General features: G+C 34.9%; 1 long non-coding RNA gene across 1 annotated transcript; it reads right to left on the bottom strand.

Moving 5' to 3' along the window:
* Positions 1 to 10,784: 10,784 nt before the first annotated feature.
* On the bottom strand, positions 10,785 to 13,645 carry LOC140006216 (uncharacterized). Its single transcript, XR_011813853.1, has 2 exons — positions 13,414 to 13,645; positions 10,785 to 10,932 (listed from the first exon to the last, which is right to left on the bottom strand). It is a non-coding gene; the product is annotated as an uncharacterized lncRNA (long non-coding RNA).
* Positions 13,646 to 15,288: the final 1,643 nt, after the last annotated feature.

The raw sequence follows: 15,288 nt of genomic DNA, 5'->3' as shown, positions 1-15,288 counted from the left end.
GATCAGGTATTATGATTATAATAACAAATAAAGGTGATTACCAATATAAAGAACTCACATGAATTTTTAAAAAATTTCTTACCATTTCTTCTTGTCTTTCCTTCATATTAAATTAAATATTTCAATAATACAATTTAATGTATTTATATTTATGCTCATCTTAAATTCTTAATTTTATTGAATAATTTAAATAATTATAAAATCTTTATTTCAATTGAAACTTAATAGACAACTAGTTGAAATGCCAAAAAAGGAAAAAAGAAAATATTATTCATTCCACTAAATGACATATAGTTACTTATATTATAATAGAATATTTAATTAACTATTTTAATTTATCAAATATAAGTATTGGACATTAGATGATGAATAAATTTTTAAGAGGACTTTTATTATAATTTTAAAATATATAACATTTTTTATCCATGTATGTAAGGATCGAAAACAACCAAGAGACAAACAATGCAAATATCATAAACGTAACAGTAAGTAAATAAAAAGGAAGGAACTGCAAACCAATTAACCACACAGCTCCTCTTGAGATTGTAGACTAATTCAACCAAACTTCTTCAAGTTGATGAATTACAATCACTTTTGTGTACAAAGGAAGGTTCACCTCTTCCTTGCTCCGAACTCCACTCGGTCAAGTCAGGACGTTTTACTATTCCGCAGGACAACCCTCACAGAAGTACACTCATGAAGTATTCACTCACAAATGAAAAACTTACAATGAACCTCACACCACTAAGACTATAAATCTTCTTTGAAGAGTATTTTCTCACTAAAATCTCTCTAGATCTTTTGTATTTTCAGTGTGCCAAAATTGTTTGAAGTGTCTGACCAACCACTATTTATATAGAATCAAGAAAGTGCCTCATTAATGTTTCCAACGGATAGAAAGTAGATAAACAGTCAACTAGCCGTTGATAGTGTCGGACGTCCGATAGCCCTGTTTTATGCGTCCGACAGCAGGCAGTGAGTTTGAGAAATTTTCTTCAATTCTTTCGGACGTCCGGTAGGTTGGTTTTTTGCGTCCGAAGTGACGCAACGATTATCGGACGTTTGATCCTGACTTCTTGAGCATCCGACAGTTTCAGCATACTTTGTCCCCTTTCAATTGCACTTGTTCATGGAATCAAATAACTTCAAAACTGAAAGTATATCTTGAAGAAATATTAGTATCATCCATTTGTTTTGTAAATATCAAAAAATTGGGATCAAGATCAACATTCTCCCCCTTTTTGATGATGACAAAACAATGGATGGAAAGAAACAAAAATAAGTATAAGCTCCCCCTCAATCATCGCATCCAAAACTTATAATTTCAGAAAAATTCCCCCTTACACATAGCATCCATCTCTCCCCCTTTTTGTCATCATAAAATGAGAATAAAAAATCAACTATCATAATCCAGCAACAATAACAGAGTATAAAAACAGAAAAATGACAGCAATCACCAACATATCACAGAGAATTTGATATCAAAAGAAGTATCAACATATGACAGAGAGTTTTGACAAAGCAAACCATCTTTAGATCAGAATTGTTCTTTTCTTTCCCTTTTGATATCATACAGATTCAGTAAAATTCAAAAACTCAGATCAAAATATCAGAAATATAAAAAAAAAACATTATGAATAAGAATCACTGCAATGATTAACAAAATCTCCTACTTGTTAGACTTAGCATCATGTCTAACTATCCACATGCATTTCATGCCTTTTTTTATATTTTTTCTTACATAACAATCACTTTTCATGTGACCTTTTTGATAACAGAAATTACACATAACCAAAGAATTATTCACATGAACGGGTTTAATAAATCTGACTTATTTTTTCCTATGGATAGCAAATTCGTTGGAATTAGAATTCAACATATTCTTTTGAAAACAGACTTGTTTCTTGTGTTTAAACTTTTTATTTTGTTGAAAAAGATTTGCATTATTTCGGAACAAAAAACTAATTTTCTGTTTTAACTCCTTGTTTCTAGTATAGGATTTTTTCAAACTATCATGTAATTTTATAACGAAAGATTCAAGATCATCATCAGTTTCATCATCATTTTCAAATTGAGAGTTACAAGATATTACCTCATCATCTCCAATGGCCATGAAGGCCAATTGAGCAGATTCTTCTTCCTCTTCAATTTCACCATCGGAGTTGCATTCATTCCATGTGAATTGAAAGTTGTTAAATCTTGATTTTCTTCCTTCTTTCTTTTTCATCATTGGGCACTCACTTGCGTAATGTCCAGGTTGGCCGCATTCAAAGCACTTATCAGTTTGCTTTTTGTTAAACTCTAGCTTCCCTTTGTTTTTCAAATTGTTGAACTGATTTGGGAATGAATTGCTAGGTCTACTTTTTCTGAATTTCCTCTTGTTGAGTATTCTTTTGAAACCTCGTGTGATGAGTGCAATATCACTATCATCACCTTCCATATCATCTCCATTTAAGGAGGCTGTATCATTTTCGTCTTGTGAGGCTTTTAGAGCAATATTCTTTCTCACCTTTGTATTTTCTTCCTCCTGCACCTTGAACTTGAGTTTCAACTCATAAAAAGTTAGAGAGTTAATAAGAGATTCAATGGGTAAGGTATTCAGATTTTTAGCTTCCTCAATGGTAGTCACTTTACTCTCCCAATCCTTCGATAAAGCGTTCAGAATTTTTCTGTTTTTCTCACTTAGAGAGTATTCTTTTTTCAGCACCTCCAAATCCTTAATGAGATCATTGAATCTACAATACATCTCATCAATATTTTCATGAGGTTGCATCTTGAACAATTCATACTTGGTAACCAGAATAGACTTTTTTTGTTCTCTCACATTCTCACTACCTTCATGAATTTCTTTCAATTTGTCCCAAATTTCTTTAGCTGACTTGCAACCCTTGATTCTAATAGATTCATTTGAGTCTAAAGTACAAAATAACACATTCATGGCTTTTGCATTTAAGGTGAGATGAGTTCTATCTATAGCAGTCAGTTCACTTCTTGTTTTTGGTCTAGATCTATGAGTATTTTCATCTATAAGAGAGGCATCATATGGACCTTCACTAATAATAAACCACAATTCAATATCAATAGATTGCAAAAAAATAATCATTCTTTCTTTCCAACTCACATAATTTTACCCATTAAACATAGGTGGTCTAATCACAAAATGTCCTTCAAAAAACATAGCATTATTGGTTGTCATTTTTACTCCCAAGCTGATTGAGTTTAATCTCTAGGAGACCAAACTCTGATACCAATTGTAAGGATCGAAAACAACCAAGAGACAAACAATGCAAAGATCACAAACGTAACAGTAAGTAAATAAAAAGGAAGGAATTGCAAACCAATTAACTACACAGCTCCTCTTGAGCTTGTAGATTAATTTAACCAAGTTTCTTCAAGTTGATGAATTACAATCACTCATGTGTACAAAGGAAAGTCCACCTCCTCCTTGTCCCGAACTCCACTCGGTCAAGTCAGGATGTTTTACTATCTCTCAGGATAACCCTCACAGAGCTACACTCATGAAGTATTCACTCACAAATGAAAAACTTACAATGAACCTCACACCACTAAGATTACAAATCTTCTTTGAAGAGTATTTTCTCACTAAAATCTCTCTAGATCTTTTGTATCTTCAGTGTGCCAAAATTGTTTGAAGTGTCTGACCAATCACTATTTATATAGGACCAAGAGAGTGCCTCATTAATGCTTCCAACGGATAGAAAGTAGCTGAACAGTCAACTAGCCGTTGGTAGTGTCGGACGTCCGATAGCCCTATTTTATGCGTCCGACAGCAGGCAGTGAGTTTGAGAAATTTTTCTCAATTCTTTCGGACTTCCGGTAGGTTGGTTTTCTGCGTCCGAAGTGACGCAACGATTATCGGACGTCCGATCCTGACTTCTTGAGCGTCCGACAGCTTCAGCATACTTTGTCCCCTTTCAATTGCACTTGTTCATGGAATCAAATAACTTCAAAACTGAAAGTATATCTCAAAAAAATATTAGTATCATCCATTTGTTTTATAAACATCAAAAGATAGGGATCAAAATCAACAATGTATAATTCGCTTTCTCCGGTGCCCGAATATACTTCTTCGTGCGTCTCCATATAGTAGAGTTGGCCTCCTTGCATTGCTTCTGATTCTTATGCGCAGAAAAGTGAACTTTCCACCGAGAGTTTGCAAAATTTTTTTTTAAAAAAAATTAGACTGGTTGCTAGCTTTTTTTGCAGAAGTTGTCGGGCTGCCGGGCTGACACAACTTTAAAAAAAAAATTCTAATGACTTTTGGGTGCCGGGCTGACACAGCCTAGTACCCATAGATTTGCAACAGAACATTGTCAGAGCGGTAGATGTCCGAATTTTTTTTCTCGACCATATTCTGAGTAATTAGCCGGTTTTGTGTGTTGTGATGGTTGGTGGATGAAATGTGTTAAGGAAGCCAAGTTCAAAGTGAAAAAGTCAACTCGCAATAGTGTGTAAATAGTGTCTCGTATTATCACTTTTCTCTCTTGTTTGTTTCACTTGTGCACTAATCCTCAAATGTAATCCTTTAACACTATAATTATTCACTCTTAGTAATCTAGTATAAGTTTCTTAAATTTTTACTTAACCGTTTTGACACGAAATACGTGAACTTTCGATTTGCGCGCGACAAAGCAAATTTTAAAAGCGATTCATGTAACGATAATATAATTAACTAATACTAGATTAAATAATTATAAAAAACTTATTTTAAGAATAAAAACATAAGTCCTCACAGTGGCCCAACCCACCATTTGGAGCTTGATTACTTGCTCCTTCAATTGTAAGTACTATCTTGGTAGTCTTGCAATGATCCTCTATGTCCATTCCTTCAATACACGATTTCTCTTGAGTTTGAACAGCATGAACTAACCCTTGAAGTGAATCTTTGAACCTCTTAACTCATGCACGTGTCACGGGTCCTTGAGGGACCTTCGTAGGGTCTACTTGCACACCATAGGCAGCTTGCTCATTCGCATCATTCCCCTCCTCCTGAAAAGAATTTGTCCTCAAATCTTGGGGAAAAAATGGAACTCCATGGTGGTGCGCTTATAGGATAGCAATGTGGAAACTAGATGAATGAGCACCAGCCATGTCATATGTCGCTTGGACAATCTCATGATGCTCTTGAACAAGGACATTCTCCAAGACAAGAAACACCTTGTATAAAGCTTGTGAAAATTCCATGTAGCACTCCAAAACCCTCTCATCAACCCTTGGTCATTACATGTCAAATTCAAACCTACAGAACAAATCACACAATTAGTATATGTAGGGTTAATACTACTTGACAACTTATGTTTCACATGCACTAGATAGGGATTTTCATGATGACTCTCAATCAGCTTAGGAAAATCTCGAATCTGATTGTGCAAAGTGACAAAATTCATCACTAGATGTTGGTGATAGGGTACTTCTTGCACGTATAAAGCTGAAGCAACGTGTTGCACTTCCTTAGAAGCATGAATCAAGAAGTTAAAAACAACATTTGAATGCTCAACACATGTGTTCACATCTCCCAATATGTACGGTAGCAAAGGCTTGAAGTCCCCATCACATGAAGCACACGGGTTAGCACAATTCGAAGTAGATACAAGAAACAATTGGCAACCAGCTTTAAGAGACAGAATTATGCTTGAAAATTCACAAACTAATATTGATGAAAAGTCCTCAAAATTGGCAGCAATAGGTACTATAGTTTGCTTCGGATTCGAGGGCTTTTCTTGAGGAAACATTAGAAGTACCCGGACAGCTTTATAATCTGCAAATAATGAACAAGTTTCATCATGTAAAGGACCAGAATTTGGAACAATAAGGAAGGCAATTTCATGAAGTAATGGTGAATTTTGAAATTGAACAGCTTTTACTCCCTTCACCACTTTATTCTTGAAAGTTGGTAGCACTTGAACAACCATGAATCCTTCAAAAGAAACAAGTGACTCAGCTTTAAAAACTTCAGAAAATTCATAAAGAAATAATGAAGTATCACTAGATGAATGATAAGAAACTATAGAATAAGACTCAAGTGTAGGTACTCCTTTTGAAACTACATTCAGATCACCAACAAACAGATCAACTCTAGGTGAGAAATTGGTCACTTGTTGATAACAAAGAAATTCCACACTTAAAGCACAAACTCCATGAAAGCTCTTCAATTCTCTAAAGGATGTAGGAATGTAACATTTTAAAATCAAGGTAATTGCACTTTGCTTAACCTACACAAAACAAGAAACACTAGACAATGCAAAGTTAAGATGGTTAGTACAATAAGAAGTTCTCTTCACATCCTTAAATTTTGCAGTAGATGTTTGCTTTCTCTCTTGTTTTTCCATTATGGCTGAACTATGCAAGAAATTTTTCACACTCAACTCTTTTAAATATTCATTCTCTCTCTCTTTGACACTTTCCTCAACTATTGCCTCAAGTGTACTCTCACCACCATACTCAACTCGCTCTTTTTCAAGCTTTTGTTGGAGGAGTTGTTGATATGTCTCCCACACTCTACTAACTCCTTCATCTATGGATAATGTATTTGCATGCTTTGTTGTCGAATGAACCTCCTCCCTTCGCCTTGAATATACTGACTTTGAAGAGGTAGATTGGACGTGGGGGTGAAATTGTGGAGAACCCCTCCTCTTGACATCCTCATTCACCATTCGGTCAAGGCATCTATGAAGAGGCTCGAAAGCTTCATCCAAACTTTGCTTGAATTCTTCCCTTATTGCCTCCATGTGTAGTTTAAAGTCCATTGTTTGGTCACCAACTCCACTAGACATGCTTAGGTAACCCTGCAAAACAAATAAAACAACTACCTCTCTTTTCCTTTTTTTTTTGGTACAAAGTATAGGTCACTCACACTCGTATCTCACTCAAGTGTATCACTCTCTAATAATCTCACCAAACAATTCCTTAGGCTTGCTAGTTGCTTGGGTTAAACAAGTTAGGCGTCACCGCAAGGTTCGTTCTTGACTAGTCAACAAGTGATACAAGATAGTAGCAATGAATGGAGGTGAATGAAAACTTAGACGTGACCTAAAACTCATATTAAGACTGAAAAAGAAAGCAAGATAAATGACTTCAAGACTGAAATTTTGAAAACCCTAGAAGTACTCTACCCGACAACCCAAAATTTCTGGAATTTGTTGAGCTGCTATTTCTCGGATGTTTGGTCAGAAATTTGGGGTGTTTTGGGGTTTTAGGGTGCTCAATTGGTGCGGTTATCACCCTTAGCAGATTAATCAATTCGGTTTGCACTTATGGTTGCAACCGATTTTGGAAACAATTGGGTAATAGGTGGTGGCTGTCTTTTAGGAAACAAGGTTTTAGGAAAGTTGTTTGGGCTGATATGGGTAGATTTAGAAGTCCCAAATTGGTCAGAATTCAGATTCTTGGAGTTGAACCAGATTTGGAAACTTGGAAGTTGAGCAATTTTTGGAAACCTGGAATTCTTACTAGAGCTGATTGCCTTTTCTTTTCTTTCCTTTTTTTTCTCTTTTTCGTTTCTTTCTTTCCCTTGTTTCTTTCTTCTTTTTTTTTTTTGGGCTCAAACAGATTCTTTCAAGATGTAATTCCAGCCCCAAGAACTCATTGTATTCGGATCCAAGTTCAAGATTTGCAAGACAATATTGAAGGTTCTTTCAAGTATCAAGAAATCCTTGATTGTGTAATCAAGAATTACCAAATCAGATTTGGTGGATCCAAGAACTTCAAGATTTTGATCAAGAAGCTCAAGAACTTTCCAAATTATATTTTGGTATCCAAGATTTGCAAGAAACAACACAAAAACTCAAGATTCAAAAGCAAAACAGGTTCGGTAGCCATCAAAGAAACATATTCCAGCAATGATTCACGACACAACAAAGTAAGTAACACCTTGTTTTTTTTTATATTTTTTTTCCTGGGTTGTTTTGTAACCCCAAACGTCACAAGACTCCCACCAGAATTAGACCATGAACAAGACAAAAACTAGCAATAAGTAACAAAAGAAAATTTGGACAGATTACTACACAAGGACAAACTAACGCAAGGTGCGACAAGAAACCCTAGCTGCCGCAATTGTTTCTTTTTTTTTTTCATTTCTCTTGCTGGACAAACACAAATAACTGACACCAAACAGAATTTTGGACAGAATTTTTGTGTAAACAAGATTAAAGACACGGATAGCAACTACGACAACAAACACGACACGAAGACAAACAAGAACAGATTTCGGACTTGGACAAAAACCCTAACATGTAGCTACGAATATGGAGGATAAAAACATACTCAAAAATAATTAAAAGGGATATACGTGATACCTCTAACCCGCTCTGATTACCAGATGATGTGATTCCTTGATCCACAGGATTCAAGAAGATGACGCGCGGAAGCTAATATGAGACCTTAGAGGACACGTTGCGATTTGATGGACTCGACCTCCAAACTTGGACCACTCAAGCTTGAATTCAATGGTAGAAGATGCCACAATCAAATGTGTGTACTTGATTGATAAGTCAAGAAACACGTAGGATCAACTCTAGGTTGTTCAACTTAGCTTTCACAAGTTAAAGGAATTTGCCTCAATGAAAGACGAAATTCTGAAATTTTTGTATTAATGTCGCAAAACTCAATATAAAACATCACTTAAGGCTACTTATAGCCTTGACTAAACCCTAATAAAGCTTGGAAAACATTAAGAAAATTTGGCCAACCCATTTCCTTCTCTTGTCCGAAATCTAACCTACTAATTAACTAACTTAATGACTAATTAAAGTACTATTGGACCTAAGGCCCACATGGCCGAACTACACTCAACAAGAGCTACTTAATGGTGGCCCAACCCACCATTTGGAGCTTGATCACTTGCTCCTTCAATTATAAGTACTATTTTGGTAGTCTTGCAAGGATCCTCCATGTCGATTCCTTCAATGCACAGTTTCTCTTGAACTTGAATGGCATGAACTAAGGTTTGAACTGACTTTTTAAATCTCTTAGCTCGTGCACATGTCACGGGTCCTTGAGGGACCTTCACAGAGTCTACTTGCACACCATAGGTAGCTTGCTCATTCGCATCACAAGGAGAAAGGAATTGATCAAATGAGCTGAATTGGTCTATTAAAGCGAAAACAAATTAATAATCATAATAATGAATAATGAGTCATACAAGTCTTATAAAGAAGAATAGAGTTACAATAGGCACATTACTAACTCTAACGATAGTCTAATCCAATTTCCCCATATGTCACTTTTCAAAACTTCTAACTAACTAATAAATACTCTACCAAATGATGACATCCAGTTAAAGCTCTGTTGCTAATAAGGTTATTATGATAAATGCTATAGAGTTGAATTAAAACTCATATTAATTTGCTGTAGAAAATATTTCTATATAATAACAAAGTAATTGAGCAACAATTAATATCAATATCTCATGAATAATAAGTTCAGGATTTGGAAAGTATAAAGGATGGAAATGGTAGAATTAAGAGAGGAATTGTTCGAGAGGTAAGAAAATACAAAAGGAAACGGAAGAAGAAAGAAACTCATAAGTGCAGCTTTTACTCATTCAATTTATTAAAATATTTTTAGATGCTAGAAATGAGAAAGAATTCCGTGTTTTATAGCTGAATTTGGTTAAATAACTATTGTAACTCATCCATGGACACAATATCTAAACCAATAAAATTCTATCACTCGTCCATTCCTAAAAATATACTATAATTACTAGTATGACAATCCACCCCCTTAGACTATCCTCATCCTCAAGAATGTCAGCAAATTTTAGGATCTCAAACCAAATCCTTTAACTAATAGTTCAATCTTGATAGCAATTATGCACTGTAGCCATGGAAACAAGTCTACTAGTTACCCTAAGATTATTGTTGTCTCTAACATCAGTGAAGAAGAGTAACTTCCTTTTAATTAGTAGGTAGAAATTGTTAATTAATCCATAGCTACTTCTTCACAATTTAGTATTGTACCGACTATTTGTAAGTAATTCTAAGTCCCAAAAATTGTCTTATTCACAAGTTTATAAAGGCTTTTAAAGATAAACTTGATATCTCTTTTGCTATACTTACCATTAGATTTTCTCACAATGTAAGCATGGCAGTAGCTAGTAGCTTGTTTCTAACCTTGTTAATTATCACTAAAGTGCACAAGAGTAACTTCCTTTTAGTTAGTAAGTAGAAATTGTTAATTAGTCCATAAGTGCTTCTTCACTATTTAATATTATACCGACCATTCATAAATGGATGCAAATGCCAACAATTATCTTATTCACAAGTGTATAGAGGCTCCTTAAATATAAATTTGGTATCTTTTCTATTATACTCACTTTTAAGTTCTAAACTTCAGTTGTGCATGTGATTCCATTACATTTTTTTATAATGTAAGCATGGTAGCAGCTAGTAGCTTGTTTCTAACATTGTTAATTATCACTAAAAGCATCCTCATTCTTAGAATAGGCCAACAAAGTTTGTGGATAGCTTGTATCCCCTTACATTTCCTTCTTTATAGGAATTTATTCTACTTCTTTAACTAAGTACTTCATATTCCAAAATCTAGTGAAGGCTCTTTCTTGTCTAACACACATAACCTTAATTCTATCTTACTTGGAGTTAACCATCTCAATATCAAATTTGTGACGGCCCCCACTTCTCCCAAGGGCGAACCCAAGGGTATCCGCGGGACGCCTGCCTAGCTCTCGCCAGGACTCAAGACAAATCAAATCGAACTTAACGATACATACCAAATACTACGAGTCAAAATAAAGAAAAGTCGCTTCCTTAACTACATATTTAAATCTTACATCATGTTCACAAAAGATACATCAAGTTCCAAAATGCAACCATTAAAAGTCGACTACACATTTACAACCCCGATTCCAATCAAAAGTATAATCTAGTCGGCTTTACCAAAATCTTCCAATCCAACCTGTTAAGGAAAACAAACTAATAGGATGAGCCAATACTCAGTGAGACCAAGAAAACACACATGCAAACACATAATCCAAGTAGCGACAACAATTACATTGTAGGTAAGGCTATCAAATTCGAATAATTCACATTTCGAATAGGAAAAATAAACAGAAACAATTCAAGGATACTGTAGCTCTCAGGAGCTAAATTCCACGTAGTCGAGTCGAAGTCTTGATCACATCTCACGTTGACACTCCGTCAACCACATAAGTATCAAATCCGTAGATACACCACTTTTCTTCGAATCCCGTCACCGTTACACCCCCTTACCGGGCCCGCTCATCAAAGTTTTTGATAATACTCGAGTATATCATGGCAATACTGCACGAGTAATGCCGAGCAAGATCTCTCCAATAGATCATGCTCTACGAATATCTCATGGTTTGCTAAGCTTATCGACCAAGCCCATGCTGGCTCGATTCGCAAAGTTAGCCAACGAGTTTTGGGTGTCCCCCGAATATGAATACAAATACGAATATAAGTCGATGAGCAACGCTCAAATCGACGATTCCAAATAGGAATCACAAATACGGATCACATATACGAATCACAAGTACAAATCACATCCACATTACCATGTACAAGTTGGATACGAATTCACATAGCAAAATTCGAATATAATTTCATTTGAAAGAGAACGAGTGCGATAAAGTACACCCTCGTCTCAAAATTTCAAATTTACATAACGGATAAGAAACAGATAACCACTTAACAACAAGTTCATGCACTTGACACTCACAGTGATTCAAGTAGCAAGTTCAAATGATGGTTTAGGCGTCTCCCGTGAGATCCTCTGGAAGGTCCTCTTGAGCGCCTGAGCATTTAATAGTGAATTATCATTCACACATCCCAATTATCAAGGAAGATTGTGCACTAGTACAATCTGGGGAAATTTCATGAAAATGAACCTCAATTACTAGTAAATCGAGGTTCAAGTGGAGTTTCTTAATGTACAAGAGCAATCGAGTTTTGTTATCTTGGAAATCAAGCATAAACGTTCAAGTATTATCGAAGGAATAAGGAATACTTGAAAAACTCCATTTCCTTGAAATTTAGAAAATTTCAGTTTTGATATGATATTTTGAAAAAATCGTATCTCAGATTCCACATGTCAAAAATTGGAAAACTTGGTACCGTTGGAAACCTTTTCCAAAGTACTAAAAGTTCTTAGAAGACACTTTTCCATGAATCTAAGTGGAAGGTGTTCAAAAATGAGTTTAAAGTTGCTGTTCCAAATCACCCAGGATTGAGCCGGGGTTGGTTTTTCGCTAACTTTGAAAATTCAGCAGAATTCACTCGTTGCAAATCGGCCCTTGAAATTTGTAGCTCAATTAGAGGTGCAAGTAAGGTTTGGGTCAGAACAAGCGGATCGAGAATTGGAGTTTCGAGCACAAAGATATGGTAGCTCAAAGTTGGGTAAATTTCAAGACTGTTAACAAATTTCCAGATTTGGTTCCGACTTTGGACCTTTTGTTAAGTGTCGAAACGGACTTGAATTGACACCAAATTTTGCAGTATAATACTCCCATATGAAGGGTATCTCTCTATAAAATTTCATGGAAAAATACCCTCGGAAAGGTGGTTAATCAATCAACCAAAGTTTGGAAAAATCCTTAAGGCAATCTGTCCAAATCTAAGGTTTCAAAAACGAGGCAGTCGCCGTATTTTGATCATAACTCCCTCAATTTAACTCGGAATTAGGAATGGTTGATAGTGTTAGAAAATACATTCATAGGGCTAAAATTACACAGAAGAAATCATTTCAAGTTTCAGCATGCAACTGGTTCGAAATTAAGCCTAAACTTGCAGCATCATCAAATCATTTCGGCAGAACGGAGAAACAGGACAGGCGACTTCAGATGAATGGTGTGGCTCACACACATGAAACCAGAATGTGCACTATACACCGTTGGAAACATGGGAACGTCAAGTTTCAAATGCCTCTAACGGCACTTGATTTCGACATCGGAGTACGGAGTTATGGACGAAACACGAACACTGGTCTGGTTACGACGGCAACCGTTTTCCCAGATTACTAGCTTTGGAAATAAATTCGTTTGACCCACCAAAACTCAATATTTTTCAACGAAAATTTGTACACAACTGCTACAACATGTAAACAACATAATCAGGCCATTAAATCCTCAGTTTCTGCATTAAAATGACCGAACAGAGCAGGGGTAAAATGGGAACTTTTTGTTTCAAGAGTTCAATAACGTTTCTGGTAACAAAGCACCTTTAATCTACTTCCTTAAGCTCTAATTTAGCAACAAAACCATCATCAAACATCATCACAGCCATCAAACCAAAGTGGGAGTTCATAGAGCCCACGTTTAACAATTTTCCCAACAATACAAGCTAGTAAAGTGACGATTCTAGCTCAAATGCATAAATCAAACTCCAAAAGACAAGTTTAAGGTGATTGATTACTATCTACTTTGATGGCTGGTTAGGACAGAAGTTTCGGCCCCTTTGAAGCTTGAAGAACCGTGAAAGCTCCTCCCTTTTCCAGCTAAATATGTTGTCCAAGACTTAGGCTAAGTGGTGCTAAATTTTTAGAAGATTTGGTGGTGATTTGCATGAGTTTTGGAAGAAGAAATGTTGAAGGTTTCGGTTGTCCCTTTTGCTGCTGCTATCCGGCCATGAAGCTTTGCAGAAATGAAATGAGATTGTTGGTTCCTTTGCGTACATAAGACGCTTGACGTCTAATATATTAAATACGTCAAATCAATTACAACTAGTGCCCTACGCGCGCGTTTTGTGTTCGATTTCTCTTACGTTTGTTGCACTAGTGCACTAAACCTCTAGGGCACTTACATTCATATAAATATTATTCATTCTTAATTGTCCCAAAATAATGGTCCAAAGTCCCTCAATTAAGCGCGCACGTGCAAACACGTATTTCTAATTTAGGCGCAATAAAATTGAAACCTTTGAGAAATTCTTATAACGATCGTACCACTAACTATCACTTCAATCTTTAAACCTAAAATTGCCTATTTTAGGACCATTGTATATGTCTTAAATTTTTGAGCTTATTGTACTCCTAATTGGCTAAAGTTTTCAGACACGTTTTCACTTTTTCACTAAACAAGCTTCTAAGAAAAATAATTTTTTGAAACGAGACACTTTAAAAATATAACGAAACTATAAAACCATATATTTAGGTCTAATAAGGATAGAAAATAATATTCGGGCAAAAATCCAAATAGATAATTAATTGAGCCAAAATTAAGGGTTTAAAAATAATAATTTTACGAGTCCTCACGTGAATTGAGTATTAATTCCTCAATTATCCTTTCTTAATCTATTATTGATCGTTCTTAATTCTCCAATATTAATACACTCTCGATTCAAATATAGTCTCGAAAAAAACGTGCACTCGTTGTTCCGAACTAAACGAGTTTTCGAAGAGTGAATTTTTCCAACAAAACGCTTTTAAAAATATAAAAGAGGCGTCGTTCCATATAAATGGATTTTAAATGATCGAAATAAATAATTTGGAGAAAAATGAGTAAATAAATATTTAAACAAACTACTAATATTCGATAAAATAAAATAAAAAATTTCGGGTCCTCACAAAATTTCTACAATATCTCATATTCTACATTGATTGTTATTTAATTCTTCCTCAAATTGAAGACTAATACTAGTTTTCTTTTTTGTGTAAAATTGTGACCATCTGGTAAACAAATTAATTTTAAAATCTAGACCACCTCAAACTTTAGAAACAAATCAATTATAGTTGTCTCTCTATATTAAAAATAACTGCTATATTTTTTCTATCTAAATTGAAGGCAAATATTGGATTTTCTAACATTCAGTCTTTTCCCAAATTTTAGTACTGCAACAATATCTAAAATTCCAACAATGCTCGACATAAGAATCTCAATAATATGTTGCTTCTTAATTTTATACTCACAATTTCGTAGAATGATTCCATATTCAAAATCTTTAGAGCTCTTCTTTATCCCTACTTAGAGTCACTTGGATGAAATATCATAGTGGTAATTATCCCATCATTCATATTTGTGTAGCAGTTTCCTTTATTACCTACTTTTGTCATATGGCCAACATAATTTTTTCTTTAATAGCATATAAGTTTAGATAATATATACCAAATGCAAATATTGAAACTTTTCTCTTAATGTCAAATCCATTAGAGTAACAAGTAAAATTACTTGGTTAGTAGGCATATAGTAAAATTTCCAACATTTTAATTATGTCTCCTCTCCAGCCTAAATTACTTTGAGACATTTTATCAAACATATGACTACCTTTAGTTTGATCCTCTAAGCCAATATCTATATCC

Source organism: Coffea arabica, chromosome 1c, assembly GCF_036785885.1.
Source record: "Coffea arabica cultivar ET-39 chromosome 1c, Coffea Arabica ET-39 HiFi, whole genome shotgun sequence".
NCBI classification, from domain to species: domain Eukaryota; kingdom Viridiplantae; phylum Streptophyta; class Magnoliopsida; order Gentianales; family Rubiaceae; genus Coffea; species Coffea arabica.
Note: the sequence above shows the minus strand (reverse complement) of the source record. Positions and strands in the feature narration are given on the sequence as shown.